Source organism: Passer montanus, unplaced genomic scaffold, assembly GCF_014805655.1.
Source record: "Passer montanus isolate IOZ18808 unplaced genomic scaffold, ASM1480565v1 scaffold16, whole genome shotgun sequence".
NCBI lineage: Eukaryota > Metazoa > Chordata > Aves > Passeriformes > Passeridae > Passer > Passer montanus.
This window is the reverse complement of record NW_024363160.1, coordinates 13,638,689-13,656,314: the sequence shown is the minus strand read 5'-3', so window position 1 is coordinate 13,656,314 and position 17,626 is coordinate 13,638,689. Positions and strand designations below refer to the sequence as shown.

General features: G+C 41.0%; 1 long non-coding RNA gene and 5 other non-coding genes across 6 annotated transcripts; 3 read left to right on the top strand and 3 right to left on the bottom strand.

The window, feature by feature from the left end:
- Positions 1-1,190: 1,190 nt before the first annotated feature.
- On the bottom strand, positions 1,191-1,263 carry TRNAA-AGC. The gene has a single exon. It is a non-coding gene; the product is annotated as a tRNA-Ala (tRNA).
- A 397-nt stretch (positions 1,264-1,660) lies between these two features.
- On the bottom strand, positions 1,661-1,733 carry TRNAA-AGC. Its single transcript has one exon. It is a non-coding gene; the product is annotated as a tRNA-Ala (tRNA).
- A 1,723-nt stretch (positions 1,734-3,456) lies between these two features.
- TRNAA-AGC lies at positions 3,457-3,529 on the top strand. Its single transcript has one exon. It is a non-coding gene; the product is annotated as a tRNA-Ala (tRNA).
- A 690-nt stretch (positions 3,530-4,219) lies between these two features.
- TRNAA-AGC lies at positions 4,220-4,292 on the bottom strand. The gene has a single exon. It is a non-coding gene; the product is annotated as a tRNA-Ala (tRNA).
- A 4,183-nt stretch (positions 4,293-8,475) lies between these two features.
- Positions 8,476-15,514, top strand: LOC120499348. The gene is made up of 3 exons (XR_005626854.1): positions 8,476-8,936; positions 14,921-15,018; positions 15,382-15,514. It is a non-coding gene; the product is annotated as an uncharacterized LOC120499348 (long non-coding RNA).
- TRNAA-AGC lies at positions 13,358-13,430 on the top strand. The gene has a single exon. It is a non-coding gene; the product is annotated as a tRNA-Ala (tRNA).
- Positions 15,515-17,626: the final 2,112 nt, after the last annotated feature.

Genomic DNA, 17,626 nt, shown 5'->3' with positions numbered 1-17,626 from the left:
AAATAAATGACTATGCAGCAGCTGTAAGGTTGCCCTGGACTTCTCAGAACAATGAGATTTAGCATGACCATTCTAGGCATCTTCAATCTACTGATCATACTGAAAATAGTCACATTTGGGTATGCTATGAATTTTCAGGTATACCTGAGCATTCAAGGGGACGGTTAAGTTTTTGGCCTCTGGAGACACACCAAGAAATGGAATAATAAATTTTGCAGATTTCAGGCACATTTCCTCATCCATGAACAGACTGAAGATGTGAGGAAATAAGGCCTAGGGAAGAACAAGCATTCTGAAACTATTTCCACTGTGTGATCAAGATACATTAGGTCTAATTCAGGTCTCTAATCATCATTCATCCATTGTGTGCTGGTTTTGGATACTGTGCACTTAATTTTCTTCACAATGGCTGTTGTGGGGATGTATTTTAAATTCATGCTGAACACAAATCAACAGGGTTGATAATACAGAGGTGTGTTTGTTACTGCTGAGCAGGGCTTACACAGAGCCAAGGCCTTTTATGCTTCTCATATTTCCATGTTGGCATGGGAGGTAGAGAGCAGACAGCCAGGACAGGTGACTCCAACTGACCAAAGGAATATTCCAGACCATATGACATCATGCCCAGTATACAACATGGGGGAAAGAAGGAGGAAGGGGGGGGTCACTTGAAGTGATGTTTATATTCCCAAGTAACCATTACATGTGAGGGGGCCCTGCTCTCCTGGGGAATGTCTTGACACCTGTCTGCCCATAGGAAGCAGGGAGTTAATTCCTTGTTTTGCTTTGCTTGTGTGCATGGCTTTTGCTTTCCCTATTAAACTGCCTTTATTTCCACTGAGCTCTCCAGCTTTTACACTTCTAATTGTGGGGCTGTGAGTGGTGCAACTGTGTAGCTCTTGGTGACTGGCTCGGGGCAAAACACGATGTGTCGTTTTTCATTGGGCATGGAAAAATGCTGTACTGCAGACTTCTCTTCCTGCTCAATTTAATTTACACTGTCCAGGAAGTTAACTTTTACAACAGAGGATTGACCTATACAGTTATGTAAGCCTGATTTAGGAAGTAAGGGCAGAGGAAGAAAAGGAGGAAGGGGAAAAAAATCTGTTTTACTTCAATGAAAATAAAGCTAACATTTCACCGAAATAGTTACACATGTTGTTTGGATGATTTCCCATCTGGCAAAACACTGGAGAATGCGGGCATCGATCCCGCTACCTCTCGCATGCTAAGCGAGCGCTCTACCATTTGAGCTAATTCCCCCCCTCGAGGCTGCTCCTGGGATCACAGAACTCTGATCCTCTGCGAGTGTCTAAATTCATAGTTCCATACATAGAATGAAGCTTCCTCTCTTGCTCTGGCCTCTCCGTTCACAAAAGAGAACACATTCAACTTCGATTCCAGAATCATACATGTGTAGTACTTCATTTAGCATTTCCAAACCAAACAGCAAGAAACAAGGCAAAAAGGAACAGATATATTTTCCAGCTGTGTGCATATAATAATAAAAAATAACCCGTTTGTTGCTTGCCGCTCGCGAAGGAAAGTGCATTGACGCATTTCTCTTTCTTTCTATACGCGTCAGGCTTTATTTATTTATTTATTTTAAATACTAGCAGTGAAGTAATTTTTACTCCCACGAAGAGCAAAAAGCCGACAGTGGAGAATGCGGGCATCGATCCCGCTACCTCTCGCATGCTAAGCGAGCGCTCTACCATTTGAGCTAATTCCCCCTGCTCGCAGTTCGGCCATCCTGTCGCTTCAGACCTCAATAGCTATAAATACAAACTGTGTTTTTCGCCTTTATTCTGCTTTTTCACCGCGGGGAGTAACCCCAGGGCAGCCGTTCTGAACATTTAAATACCGCCTGACCTGGAGCCGCCTCTGGTTTTGCCCGAGATGACAAAAAACCTGACGGCAAGGCGGAGAAACGCGATAAGGCACCTCAGGCTAACAACACCCGCGACAAACCCGTGCCCTCCCTGCAGCCCCTCGGAGCACTCAAGCCTGATTAAATTAACTTACATCAGTTTCCATTAGTATTGACCACAAGATGCATTGAAGCAATCTGTGTTAAATGAAAGTATGTGGACACAAAACTGAAACACCCTTTTTTAATGGAACCTAGGAAGCTTGGGCTATTTTTCAGACACAGGTGAGGAAGTTTTCCCAGCAGGTTAAAAATTAGGACATTTTACTTGCCATCTTACATGAAATCCTAGCAACACTCACAACAAATTCATGATCACAAAACAATGTTGTTTTTATATAGTTATATAAAATAATTTAATTAAATTTAAAATATGAAATTCAATTTAATAATTGAAAATAGTGCAGAGATCTTTCCTCACTCTTATCTGGCTCGGGCATTAAATAAACTGTTTTTCTGTGAACCAAATGGGTGAAGCTCTAGGCCTTTTCAGTGATAGCAGAGTGAGAAGTGGTAGTGAAAAACAGGGAGAGGTAATCTGCCTTTTCATAATGACTCTGACTGCACAGGGTTGATAAAGAAAACTGAACCTCGTGAAACATGATATGGGAGAGATCCCGGCCACAGGCTGCAGGGGGCCATCAGTGAGCCTAAGATACACGTAATGCCTGTGAGAAGGACTGAAACTGCTTTTGCATATTTGCTTTCCCCCATCAAGTCTGCTCAAGGAAGGTAGAAAAAATGATCTCCAATATAATGCAAGAAGTGTTAGGGATAAATTTGATTTTTTTTTATTGTGTAGAGACTGAAGTTAAGCAGGAGAATATTTGAATTTTAAGAGAATGTTTGCAGCCACACTGTAGTAGTTCCACATCTCGACCTGTAACTGGATTGTAACAGATCTGGAGTACTACCTTACCTAGGACAAGCTATAACTTGCTGATGCTCAGTTTTGAAATTTATTTTGTTTTGACTGGTTGGTTGCTGCCATGCAGTGAGTGAGTGAGTTCAGAGAAAACCACCAGCACATGTGCTGTTGAATTACTGCACACACTTTCGTTTACTAGCAGGACTTAGTCCTCCACATTTAAACAGAGCATATCAGTGTATCCACTCTCTCTGTAAACTACATTTTCTTTCTTGAAATCCAGAAAGCATTCTTTGATTTAATAGCCTACGAATAGAGATTTGGCCATGTGCTTCCTACTGCAAAGTCAATTAGTATGTCTACAGGTGAATTTTTCTATTTAAGAAATGTGCCTAGTGACCCCATATACTTAAGATGCAATACTATTTGGAGAGAATTATTGAAGTCAATAAATGAAGCTGGACATACAAATAACTTCTAGACTACAACACAAGAATACATTAATTTTTCCTCTCCAAAAACTAGACACGAACTCTTAAACCACCAGGTTTTCCAGGTAAACTCAGAGGTGGCTCAGTGCTCGGCAGGGCGGCCCGGCACAGCAAGGCGCGGCGATGCAGCACGAGTGCGGCCGCCCCGCGCCGCCCGCCGCCCGCAGGGGGAATTAGCTCAAATGGTAGAGCGCTCGCTTAGCATGCGAGAGGTAGCGGGATCGATGCCCGCATTCTCCAGTGTTTTGATGGGCCGGCAGAAGATTTTCTTCCACGAGCTGCCCCGGGTTTGTGGTAGAAAATCTACAGCAGGAAATACAGACGACCTCACGCGGCAAAAAAAAAAAAAAAAAAAAAGGGACAAAAAATGTTAACACCTCACGCGACAAAAAAACTGGAGAAGAAATGTTAATTGCATGGATAACACTTGTGTACTATTTGAGGAGCAATTTCTTCACAAACCCACCTAAACGAACGCTGTTACTCTGTGATACAGGAATAAACAAATAGCCTCTTCCATCCCTTACCGCTGCACCGAATGTGCACTTTTTAATGATAGAAAAAGTTACTGGAATTGTCTCTGCGAAGATGTACAAACTGGTAGTTGTCTACAAAAATCATCAGCTCACCACAGAATTAGAGTCTCTCCAGCTACCTTGCACTCGCTATGGGATGGGCAGGGCACGCTTGCTCCTAACGTGACTTTCAAGTGATATTCGGTCTCCCACAGTATCATTTAGTATCCTCCTCTTGTCATAGGGAGAAGATAATTTACACCTAAATAAAATAAAGCTCAGCTCTGATCAACGTTAAAAACTTAAATAGTTCATACTATGTAAACACGTCTCCAAACGGATTAATTTTAATCCTTACGAGACTGCTGCAGGAAAACGCATCTGAATTCAAAACTGCGTCGCAGCAAAACCTCAGTGGAGAATGCGGGCATCGATCCCGCTACCTCTCGCATGCTAAGCGAGCGCTCTACCATTTGAGCTAATTCCCCCTGCGGGCCGCTCGCCCCCTTCACTGACCATTCCCGCCGGCGCTTCCCTCGCTGCGGGAGCCACCGCACATCGCGCTGAGACGCGAGCCGCCGCCTCCAACGCAAAGCTTCCTCCCCAAACCCCGGAGCTGGGCGGTCCGAGCCCTTCTCATCTCCTCTCGAAGGCACGGCAGGCAATAACAGCGCTCAGCCCCCCAGCGAAACGCAGAAACAATTAGGTCTTCCTGCAAGCGCATTGCTTTTGACAGCCGTAGTGGGAATTTTGCCTAATATGATATCTGGATTCCTTGAAGGAACAGCAGGCACTTCGTTCAGTGGAGCTGCATCTGGATAACATCCGGGCTTGTGTTTCCAGGCAATTGAAGACTTATGTTCACACCAAACAATTATTATTACTTAAGAGAAATCTGGATATATTTAAATACTGTATTTTTTCTAAAACAGATTTTTCCTGTCTGTAATCGCCAGGTGGAAGACAATCGGCTAAATTACTTTATCCTTCTCCACGTTTTACAATATAAAATATATATGACAGAATAGGTAGAGTTCTTCCAGTTCTTTCTCTTGTGGCAATAAAGGCTGGGTTCATGTTATAAAAAGGGAGTAAAAAAAATGCACCCATGGAACAAAGGTTCTTGGAAACAATGAAGAAAGCACCAAATGCAACACCAGGAAACAAAGTAATAGTTCACATTATTTACTAACATCTCTCAGGCATTTTTAAGTTGTGATGCTATCACCAGACAGACAAGCACACTCACAAACATATTAAAAAATCAAAAATAAACAACTAAAATGTAAAAAAAATACAAATTCTTACTATAATGAAACAGCAGTGAAAATTCTGTCTAGTGGTTTCACAAACAGCAAGAGAGAGTTGTGAACTTTTTATTACACTTACAATATTAAATAATCTGCTGTTCTGGAAAAAAAGAGTGTTGAAATGAAACTTATTCAATAACTACATGAACAACTCCTGATTTCCCCAGGATGCTTGAAAAAAATCACACTGACATATAAAGATCTTTCAAATCTCTCCTCGTCAATGACTTAGTGATTTCAGAAAACAAAATAACAAAATTGCAGTCTTTGGCGTAGCCCTAAAGCTGTATACCAAAAGTCCCATGGCCATTCTTCCATTAATAAAATTCCAGTGTCTTGCCACCTACTCTCTTCACTCTAATTGAAACAGTTGGCTTTGCAAAAAAAAAAAGGTTTTCCCTCTCCCATTTAATCAATGTGGAAAGAAGCATCTGAAATTATTTTGCAGGAGGTCATTGAGTTTTTACTGCTGGAATTATGCTGCAGATACCACTGACATTTAAGCAACTGACTGACTGAAAGGCCCACAGGTCAGTGTGCCTGGTAAAGTAAGGAAGCTTGCTGCCCCTTCTATTCTGGGATGTTTCACGTTTTCCTTAGTATTCCTGCTGAACAAAAACCATTTAAGTCTCAAACCCACCTATGCTATAAAACAAAGAAGCAAGCAAACAGAACCTTTCTAGTTGTGTCCACATCAGGCTTGTAAGCCCAGGCAAGACCAGGGTTTAATCAAGCCAGATTTTGAAAGGTACAGCACATCTGCTTGGTTTAATTAAGGGAATCCCCAAGCAGTCTTACAACTGCACACAAAGTGAAAACTTTCAAATTGTGATTAGGCACTGACAGTCCTAAGGCTTTAACACAGCAGGCAGGGGAAAATTTACTTAAAATCAAGCAAAACTCACAATGAACTATAAATTTAGCAGTGACAAAATGAGTAATGACAGCTCTAGTATATTCAGCTCATGCTGTTAAACAGCCTAACCTTCAAGTTGATAGATATAGCATTAAAATGAAACAAGTATGTCTCCAGCTCTGTATCCAGTATTCATCCCATATTTAAAGTATGGAAGGAAAAGCTGTCTTCAAAGCATTGAAGGAAATGTGTTTTGGATCTCAGCAGTATCAAAATATGGAACTGGACAGCAAAATTCACACCATACTCTGAGGGAAAAAATCCATGAAGAAAAACCTCAAACTCCAACAGACAGCACTCCACCAAACACACTCTAAATCACATAAAAAGCAACACAGGAGACATGCCATGAGTCAGAAGAAACCTCCCAGAACCCTTACTTCTGTTTTTAATGGCCACAATGAGAATAAAACTTGATTTGTTGGTGGAGATGTTATTGCTTGTTCATAAAATTTTGCCTCCATTTTACCATTATTCATTGATTCATATCCAAAGCACAGGACATAAACAGGCTAAAGAAATTCCAAAACATAAGAACCAAGAAAAAAAAAAAAAAAAAAAACAAAAAAAACAACAAACTCAAAACATAATAAACACTAGAAAAATTTGCTACTTTTAATAGTATTTGCTACCGTGGTTATCATGTTTGAGGAAAACCAGTATAGTCCATTTGGGAGGTTAGGTACCAGTACAAAATTCCCGAATTTTGGTCAAAGAAACAGCTTAGCCAGGCATCCTAAGTAACTTCAGTTACCATTAGCAGCCACAGCAGAAACTTGCAAAAGCCGAAATAATTCATATTAAATATACTGCTTTTGTAAGAAGTTTGACACCCAAATGTTTTCTGCATATATTTATCAGATTAGCATTTAGGTTAACACTGTACTCTCTGTGCACTAATAAGAAGATGGTGGTCTCAAAGCACAGCTCTGAGCAAGATCATTTTATGCTACTCTGTGTCATCTCCCTGGAGACCAGAACAAAATCACCCTCATTACTTCAACCTGTAAAATCTCTAACTTTATCAGAGTTGAAATACCAAGAAAACATACAGGTTACCAATTTCTCTCTAAAAGGATCCATGGATTTTAGGTTTCCACCTTGGTTATCATATGGAGTCCAGATTGGCAAAGATTTCATTCTATTTTCAGATGGGGAAACAGGAAGTCATTCATTAACATGATTATGCATTTCGGTTTTTCCCTAGGGACATGGCTAGACTCACGTTATAACTCACTCCCATTTTTTTCTGGAAGACTTTGTATCCCTACTAACTTAATGAGTGTTTTAAAAAGTTTTAACATCATGCTACATGTACAATGCCCTCTTAATAGATAATAGCAATAAACAAGGTTATTACAAAAGTAATGAGATTGACTATGACTGAATCCCACTGGATCTGCAGCCTTTGTCTTCTACATCACCACTGTAAGAATGTACATTTTCTCTACATTCCCTGTAATTCCACATAGCAGAGAATGTGAGCTAGCTATTAGGCCACCTAGCTAATCAGCACTGAACAGCACATACAAGGTTTTCCTCATGTTCATTTAGGGTCTCTTCCAAGCCATGGATTTCCACAGAATAGTAAACAATTTCTTTATATTTTTAATTTTTACCCACCTTTCACTTTTTGTGCCAAAGTTAACAGGCGTGAGAATGAAGATTTTTCATAGCTTAGAAGACTTAAGAAGATTCAGATCCCTATATCCTGTGGCTTTTACTAAGGAACAGAACTACATGCTCACTAAATGAGATTTTTTTTTCCAGAATAACAGAGTAGTTTTAAGAACAATATCCTCATCCAAATAAATAAATCAACTATTTATAAAAAGCCCCAAGGAACTGGTTATAGGGAATGAATGAAAAAATGTATTTGGCTGCAATGTTCAAAAACTCGAGGGTTAAGATACACAGAACTCACGGAAGTTTAGTGTATGTTTAACATCTGATTACTTAGGCCCATATGAAAAGCTGAGAGCTTTCCTTTCTTAAATTTATACCCCACCATGACAAATAATAATTCTAAACTAGAAAAGGGAAACCAGACTTATCATTAGAGGAGCTGCATTCACTTATGAAGCTACCTGCTTACAGTGTATTCAAAACACCACAGCCACGCTGAATTAAGACAACAAAAAAGTTTAGGATAACAACCACTCCAACAAATTCTTCAACCCAAGTTATCCTCTGATTTGAGTCTTCCACTTGCCTCCTCGGCTCAATGTTACACATTAAGTGAACTCTGGAGGAGCAGTATCAGAAGTAAAGAAAACAACAGCTATTAAAATTTACTAATGCAGTGTAGGATTAGTGTGGTTGTAGGTGTTGAGAACAACTGAAGGAGGGCTGGAGCCTGAGTCATGGAAGGGCAGCAAGGAATAGGAAGCACAGGAACAGGAACCCCAGAACCCACAAAACCACCCGCTCTGTTGAGGAGCTGCACTGCCCACTGCACCTCCTCCTTCAAACAAGCACCCCCATAACTCCAAAAGTAAATTTTGTGAGACTCCCTAAAACAACCACCACGACCAGAACGCCCCCGGGTAAAAGTCCGTGCACAAACCTCCTCCGCCTTTGTCTTTCAATAGCGTCAGCCCGGACTTGCTCCAGATGACAACAAAGTAGACACAGCTCCCCTGCCCGCATGTTCCATGTCCCCACCTTCCCGGCCTCTCAGGACTCTGTTCCACTCTTGCCAGACACTAAGCGTGCCCTGCCCTGTGCTAGAACCTTCCACCCACCCCAATGGCAACTCTCTCCTCCGAGGCAGCTGCTGCCCTGCTTTTATTCCTTTATGGATGGGGCGGTGAGCAGGCGGTGCTGGGAAGTTTGTCATCGTGTGAGCACGGAAATGCCGTGGCTGTGTCTCCTCCTGATGTGTGAAGCAGCTGTTGGGATGGCAGGTAAGTGTCCTAAAGAAAAGCCACCAACCTGCTGTTTCCCTGAAGCTGCCTTCTGTGTCATGAGGGGGAAAAGTTAATGCTGGAAAAAGCAGATTTTAATCCTAGTTTTCCCAATGCAATGGCTGTAAGTAGCAGGAATATCAGCTGACTGTCTATGCCTTTAAATGGACCTAAGTATTTTTTTCATAACATAAATTCATGATAAAGTTTATGCTCATGCATTTTCCTACGCATTGCTTTGAGGTTGGAGGTTGAAAAACAATTTTTAAAAATGTACATCAATATGTGTTTAAGGAGAACAGAATTTCCATTTTCCAACCACATTCCTGATAGTTTCTAACAGCTAAGAACACAACTTCTGAAATAGTCTGGATATGCAATATATCTCACTTTCTGGTTGTTGGGGTTTTTTTTGTTTGTTTTTGTTTTTTTGGGTTTTTTTTCTTTTCTTTTAAAGGAGATTATAAAACATAGGGATTATTTGCAACTGTAAAAGCTATTCCTGTCTTGCAAAGAATCTCAGCTTCTGCACCTTTGTCACCAAACATCAGGTTAACTGTTAGCAAGAAAAGACAGTTTTAGCGATAAATGGTAAAACACACCTTTAGTTGATCCAGCCAGCAGGCTTGGTGAAACTGTGTAGGCTAAGGTGCTCTACCTTACACCCTTCTTCCTCAATTCCTTGGAGTGTCTGAAGTTTGGCAGTAATCCATCTCCTGTGCATTTATAACCTTGCCATTTTTGTGTATTGCTAGATATTTTTCCTGAAAAAAGTAAAATAAGAAAAAACAGAAATTCATTGATTTCTTTCAGCAAGGCCTGAGCTATTTTTTGTAGCTCTTAAGTTCTTCTTTTGCTAAATGTTGTTAGTAAAATTACAGCTACTTCAACACTTCTCAAATAAATAAAAGGCTATGAAAAAAAAGTTAAGGGTGTTCGACAACTTGAAACAGGATCAATGAAGAATCTTGAGTTGTTTACCAGTCCTTGAGGATCACAGCAGCATTTGAATTGTTAGCAGCCATCTCTAAACACCTCCCTGTGAAGAAAGCTTTATTTTTTCTGAAGATAAAGACAAAAATAGGGTGATTTTTTTAAATTTTTTTTTTTAATCCAAAGACCTGACCAGGAAGTTACTCAGGAATGCCTGGTCTAATTATGTTCCTTGTCGTCACTGTTAAATAATGAATAATGAGTGTCGGTTAGCTAACTCTGAATTCCTAGAGATTATCAAGTAAGCAGGTGCTTTTAGGCCTGGATAAGTATCCAAGGTGTTTCCTGATTAATAAATAAGATCATGTGAAAAAAATGTGGCTTATTTCAGCTGAGTTTTGTATCACAGTTTCTCACCTAGTGTTTTCAGTAGAAAACCTTCTGAAGTGCCTGTGCATGTTCTAGCAGCTGACATAGAAAATTGAATTATTTACATGGCAAAGATCTCTCCTTACTTCACAAGTGTTATATCATTTTCACACTGCTTTTAATTTTCTTAACATTCTCCAAATACTGAAAAACTATACACAATCAATCATCCTCTCCTGCCCTTCAAAAATCTTGGGTTTACCTCTGACACGTACTTTCAGTAAAATACAGCTTTAGTATTTTAAAAAACCAAACAAAAACCAACCAACCAAAAAAATCAGGTATGGCTTAAACTACAGCTGGCCATAAATCCAGAGCAAATTTGTACCTGATTATTACTCTCACTTGTACCATCAGTGCTCTTACACTGACAGCTATATTTTTTTCTGAATACATTATTCTTTCTTCCCCTTCCTATTTTCTTGTGGTTGGCACTGTCAAAAAATTGTAGCAAATCAATGCTGAATCTTGTCAAGCACAAAGTGGACACTGCCACAGAGAGTAAAGACAGTGGCTTAGTTTCAGTTATTCCTAGTCTGTCTTGCCTCCTGCCAAAGAATCCAGCTCCAGGAACAACTGGATGTGCACGTACAGTGTCTCCAAGCCATTCATCACATGTCAGGGCTAAGGTACATTAAATGATTCAGCATCACCAGAAGCCAGTAAATGATGTAAAAACAAGTCAGGCTAGTTAGAAACCAGTCAGATGGTGATCCTACCTCCACTCAAGCTCTGATTTAATTTCTTCTTGGCCTGGCTTAAACTTGATGGATGAGTAACTTCTCCCATCTGTGGAGAGAGTAATGTGGCCTGGCTTAATAAGGAGCCATTTTCGGTTAGAAACCAGTCAGATGGTGATCCAAGCTCTGATTTAATTTCTTCTTGGCCTGGCTTAAACTTGATGGATGAGTAACTTCTCCCATCTATGGAGAGAGCAATGTGGCCTGGCTTAATAAGGAGCCATTTTCTGGTTTAGTACTGACATAGTGCAGAAACAATCTCCTCTGTAAATGAGGATGTTCAAGCAACAGTCAGAAAGTCACTGGGTGGCAGATTATGGGCTACATAATTTGTCTGTATGTGCAAGAGCAAAAAGAGTTTATGGAGAAGAGCAGAAGTGAACATTACCATGACAAATCAGGTGGAATTTGTAAACTCTTCTCACCCTATAGAGAACCAGAGCCAAACCCAGCACTCTTGCTTGGTATATCACTTTATGTTTCAAAGAGAAACCTGAGAGGCCTCTGTGGTTGAAATAAGTAGGGGAAAGATGTAAAGTGGAGCTGAGCCACTTTGGTTTGGTTCAGCTCAAAAAACCTGGGTCAATCAAGTTACGTGTATGTGAAAGTTGTTACAGGTGTGTTCACATTATTTTTGTATCAGAAATAGTGCAGCCAGCAGGAGCAGGGCAGTGGCGAGGCCTCACCTTGAGTGCCATGTTCAGTTCTGGGCCCCCCACCCCAAGAAGGATACTGAGGTGTGTCCAGGGGAAGACAGCAGAGCTGGTGGAGGGTCTGGAGCACATATCCTATGAGGAGTGGCTGAGGGAGCTGCAGGCGTGGAGAAAAGCAGGTTCAGGGGAGACCTTATCACTCTCCACAACCACCTGGAAGGAGGCTGTAGCCAGATGAGGGTCGGGCTCTTCTCACACGCATCTAGGGAGAGGACAAGAGAAAATAGTTGTAAGATACACCAGGAGAGTTTTAGTTTGGACATCATAAAGAATTCCTTCACAGAAGGGGTGATTAGACTTTGGAATGGGCTGCCCGGGGAGGTGGTGGAGTCACTGTCTCTGGGGGTGTTTAAGGAAGGACTTGATGTGGCATTTAATGCCATGGTCTAGTTAAGATGGTGGTGGTGTTCAGGCAGAAGTTAAACTCAATGATCTCTGAGGTTTTTTCCAACCTAAGTGATCCTGTAATTCTGTGAAGCAGAAGCGAGGACGCTGAGGGCAGGAGGGGATGGAAGAGCACGGAGCAGGTGGCAGGGGATTCTGGAACGCCAAGGGAAGGGGTTTGTGGAAGGAGAGAGGGTTGTCCCGAGGAAGCAGCGAAGCAAACGCGAGGAGCCGAGGCCCGGGGGCCCGGAGGGGGCGCAGCCGCAGGGGCCGTGACGGGAGCTCCGGGCACCGCGGCAGCCACGGCACCGCTGCTCCTTGGCAGGCCGGGTTTGGGTGCTCTTTGGCCGGAGCCGAGCTCCGGGGGGCTCTGGGTGCAGTTTTGGGGGATTAAAGGGCCAGGGGGCCGTGGTTGCAGTTTTTGGGATGTCGTACATCGTCGTGTTCCCTGCCCACGACATAAGCTTTGTACTACGTGTCAAGTCATGTGAGCACCGGTGCGCTCGTTTTTCAAAAAGTCAGTGTTGTAAGGCTGGTAAAAGGAATGTATTAATTATAGGGAAGTGCGTTTGGTGAGGTAATAAATAAGAAGAATACAGATCTGCTTTATTTTCACTTGACACTCTCACCTCGGAGAAGCCAGACACCTTCCAAAAAGACGTTTGTGTGCACATATACATATTTATATGACAGGATGTGTATGTGCATATATATGCATACAGATCTATAGATATGCTCACACACATATGTGTAAGTTTTGACTATAAAACTCTCTTTCATTTGAGCATATAACATTTTTTTCCTGTATTAAATGTTTCCTGAACCAGTCTTTACACGTGCATGCCCCGAAAATGGGAAAGAGCATGGGTTTTCCTTGTTGAATTTGGAACAGTTGTTCAATAAAAGTAGGACCTTATTTTATCTTTTTCCCTAGAAACACATTTGGTTTCTTTTAAGTAACTTGATCTTTTGGAGAGCTTCTTGTATGAAACCAGCTAAATAACAAAGACTCGTGTTACAAAAGGATGAATAAGATTGTTCTGGTAGTGTGCGTGCTGAAAGACGTGTCCCATGATTGCAGCTGTGGGCTGCAGTCACTTGTTGATGAATGGAAAGAGTGACTCAGCAAGAAACAATAAATTTATAATCAAACGTAGTTGTGTTGTAGTTTTTATAAATTTAAAGTCTCTGTCTCCAAGTTTTGAGCGTTTTTTTTTCGGGTGGGGAATTAGCTCAAATGGTAGAGCGCTCGCTTAGCATGCGAGAGGTAGCGGGATCGATGCCCGCATTCTCCAGTGTTTTCAGTATTGATGTCGTCAAAAACCACACGGCAGCGTTCAAAAGTATTTTCCTATTTACGTTTAATTTTTCTTGTGTAATGGTGTACAGAAACCTGAAAAAATATTGATTTAAATATTTAATTTTTTAATTTAAAAATCAGGTGTTTCCTCTTTCGAATAGAAGTAGTAAAAATATAATCTTTGCATGGACTAATCCAATTTACTGACATCTTAGTGCAATTAAAAATGTAATGTAAAATTTATTGAGAAAAGGAAATGAGGAATTTTTGATTGGTCCTTAATTATTTGTTTAATGATTTTATTCATTAGTTAACTTTACATTTGATATTATAGTTCAGTATGTAGTGAACAAAATTTTGTATTCATGCTCTGAGTAAGACTCATTGTTTCTACTGTATTTTGGTATTTTAGTTGTAGAGGCTGTTTATTAGAAAGAGTGGGCTAGAACATTCTATTGTTCTTTTGCAGCTGCTAGCAAGATTGTGCCTTTTGCTCGTGGACTTTCACATCTCTGAAGTAGCACGGAAATTTTCTCTCTCAGTCTATGCTTGCACATTTTAAGGCTTCATGAAGATTTTTTTTTTGTTTAGTAGTTGGTTTGTTTGTTTGTTTTAATTCTGATTTTATTTTCTTACTGGCTAATTCAGATATTTAACTGCTTATACTTCCATTTCGAGATAGCATGAGGAAACTAGCAGAATGTGTTTCATACATGTACATTGAATTTGTGCAATTCGGAACTTGGGAGTGCACATATTAAAACAAAGAGAAATGGGAAACAAAAGTTATTAATTAGGCTCCATGTTAAGGGAAGAGGAGAAACTCTGCTGCACAGATTTACAAGTAGCACCTGTGAAGAAAATAAGGGAGCTCTTCTTGTGACCCTGACAAAAAAGGAATTAACTTCTAGATGGAATGGGATAGAAATTGCATTTGTTTATTTCTCTTGTATTTTCCAAATACTGGAGAGAAAAAACGAATTGTGACTGTAAGGCTGCTTGATGCCTCTTAAAATGGAGTCTAATGGAGAGAAAAGTATTGTGGTCTTGTCATGAGTCCCTTTTGGACTCGGGTAATAATTTAAATGTCTGTTTGCTTGGAATGAGACTCTTCTCTGTGATTATTATTGTTTCTGTGTTTTCTGTGTTTCTGTTTCTGCATAATACCTGATACTTTCTGTGCTTTTAAAGGAAATGAGTTCTATTGCTCTTCTTGGCTGATCAAATGCAAGTTGTGCACTGATGGAGTGTGGGAGTTTGGTGGGGCTCTGTTCAGGTGTACTCTGCGACCACGCAAAAAGCTGAAAGCTCTCAGGAATAATGACTTTTATTACATTTATCCCAGCTTCCTCCACTGGGGCACTTTTGTCTACTAGGGCTTGTAAACACTGGAAAAGCTTATTTCTAATTCTTTTGGTGTAAATATGAATAGAAGTAAGAGGTTTTTGCTCATCCCATGTGGTGTTTTATGTTCTTATTTTTTAGGTAAACTATCCTGTGAAGAATTTACAGGATTGAGAGACACAAGGGTCTTGGCTCTCAAAAGAAACTACTACCTGTGGAAGTATACTACTTGTTAATGGGTAAGTAGTTCCCAGAGCCCCATGTCAAAAGAGTGACCACTCTGGGTCTGTCTGTGCTTTCTGTGTCAGAAATTGCATAGAGATATTCTATGTAAAGAACCATGAGGGAATTCAGTTTTATTTGATTTTTATTATACTTCTTACTCTTACCACTCATACTTTACACTACAGTCCTCTGTAATGTCATGCTTAAATCAGTTACACAAGATAGTTATTCATTCTGAAAAATAATTTGTTTGTACTAAACTTGCTGGAGGATATTGGTATGTCTTTGTTTGTTGTAGTCTACAAATAGGAAATAATTACTCCTTAGCTGTCTTTTATCAATACCTTCATCCAGATATTACTTAGAAACTCTTTCAGGTTGAGATGGAGCTGGGGGACCCTAGTATGGCAACTGTGGAGACCGTGTTGTACAACATGAAGGCCACCTGTAGAATCTGCACACAGAAATATCAACTCTGTGAAACTCTTCTTTTAAATAAAATTATTTCACAACATGATTGTAGAACATTTGTTGCTGCTAGATGTAAGCCTTGAGATCTGGTGGATGGGTCTGGACACAGACGACTGTGGAGACTGCTGTGTGCTTTCAGAGACTCATGGAATGCAAGGGGACTTTGGTTTGGTGAGCCTATAGCTCTATTTCTGTCTCAAGACTTGTAGGTGTGCTGTTCATTGTTAGCACAAAATCACCTAAAAAAGAAGGGTTAATCTTAAAAAAAAAATGCACAGGCATTGGGTGGCCATTGTGCTTCTGTCTGACCTTGGAGCTGAGCAGTTTTTATCTTAATGCAAGTAGGAGCATTGCCTGGTTACATTATGGATGGACAACAGTGGACAAGGTTTGTGTAGTGGTCTCTAAGAGCCCTCCTGCACCTGCTCTTGAGTCCAAAAAATAGGAGAAGGACAACTCTTTTTTTTTTTTTTTCTGTTCAAGGCCACAATATCTTCTACAGTGATGTTATAATAGGAGAGAAATTATAGTGGTCTCTAACAGCCCTCCTGCACCTGCTCTTGATTCCAAAAAATAGGAGAAGGACAGCTCTTTTTTTTTTTTTTCCGTTCAAGGCCACAATATCTTCTACAGTGATGTTATAATAGGAGAGAAATTTTCAAAATATTATTTTTTTCAGTATTGTTGCTACTTCCATGAAAATACTGAAATAGGCTACACAAGAAAATCCCTACAGCCAGCTTGTTTTGACAGCAGAAAGCTCCACATTGAAATGTAGCTTAAGGAACAGTTTCACAGTACTGGAAAAGCTTACTTCTAATTCTTTTGCTGTAAATATTGAAACTACTGCTTATTTCTGTTTTTACAAAAATCTGGCCAAAACTAGTAACTAGATAAAAGAAAATAGAAATCAATGGAAGGACTAAAAACTGTAGTAGATTTATCATTTTTATGCATGCAGAGAGAGCAAAGCCAGTATTGGGCTAAAATGAACAAAGGATAAATGCAGGGAGGCAGAGCATTTTATGTGTGAGGGTGAGGATGGTGCTGTGCAGGGGCCAGGAGCTGGAGTCTGTGGTCCTTGTGGGTCCCTCCCAACTCAACATATTCTGTGATTTGAGTCCTCGCTGAGGAAGAGGTTTCAGGTTAGCTGTAAGAAAAACATCTTGCATCATTGCTCTTTCTGATCTCTACCAGAAGTCTGTGAATGAGTTTTACTCTTTATAAGTTGTAAAGGAAAAAACTGAGGGTTATTTTTAAAATAGGATGTCAAGAACAGCATGTGGGTGTTGTCACTGCTTAGTGAGGTGTGTGTGACAGGCGTTTTTGTTAGAGACTGCTGCTAGCAGCAGCCTTGTGCTCAGGCTGCAGCTCCTCCTGGGAATCCCCCATTGCAGTGACCCTGGCACACATTTTGGGATGTGTCTCCGTTCAGGTGTGTTCGCCTGCAGGTTGCTTTGGTGTGCATTCCCCTCATGTCTACGTGAATGCCAGCAGGGCCCTTTTGGGTTGTTGTGAGCCTGCTGCCCTTCGCACTCTGCAAGGGGAGGGAGCTGGTCCTGCCACCTGCCAGCGGGTCCCAGCACGGTGCAGGTTGTGTTCCCGGGTAGGATGTGCACGGTGCCACCGCGGCAGCCGCCTTCAGCTCGGCATTGCCTCCCAGGGAAGGCCTGGAACTTCAGTTTTGTACATTACTTCTGCAGGTGAAGAAACACTTGCCATCATGGCTTGACATTTGCGGAATTAATTCTCCACAGTTCTTATGCTACTGAATGTCAAACATCTCAGCCTTTGAAACTGTCACACCACTCTGAGAGCTATGTCTAATTAGCACCTCTTTGATATAGTTCTTCTGGCATTTCCGTGGCTTTTAAATTTTTATCTGTATTGTTTTCTTTGGCACCGTTTTTGGTTTTTTTTCCTCCAAAGACCCTCCTGAATCTAAGTGTCTTGCTTGAAGCCGAGCTGAAAACCAAAAAAAAATCAAGCAAAGCTTCACCGCTGTGTGCAAACTTCCCTATTACTGGAAGTTAGGGTGCGGGCTGAGCGGGGGTGGCAGGGTAGGGAGGCAGCCACGGGAATTTGCTTCCCAGGTGGAATAGCTCGGGACGGGGGCGCGCCTTGGGTGCCGGCCCCGCCCCCTGGCCCCGC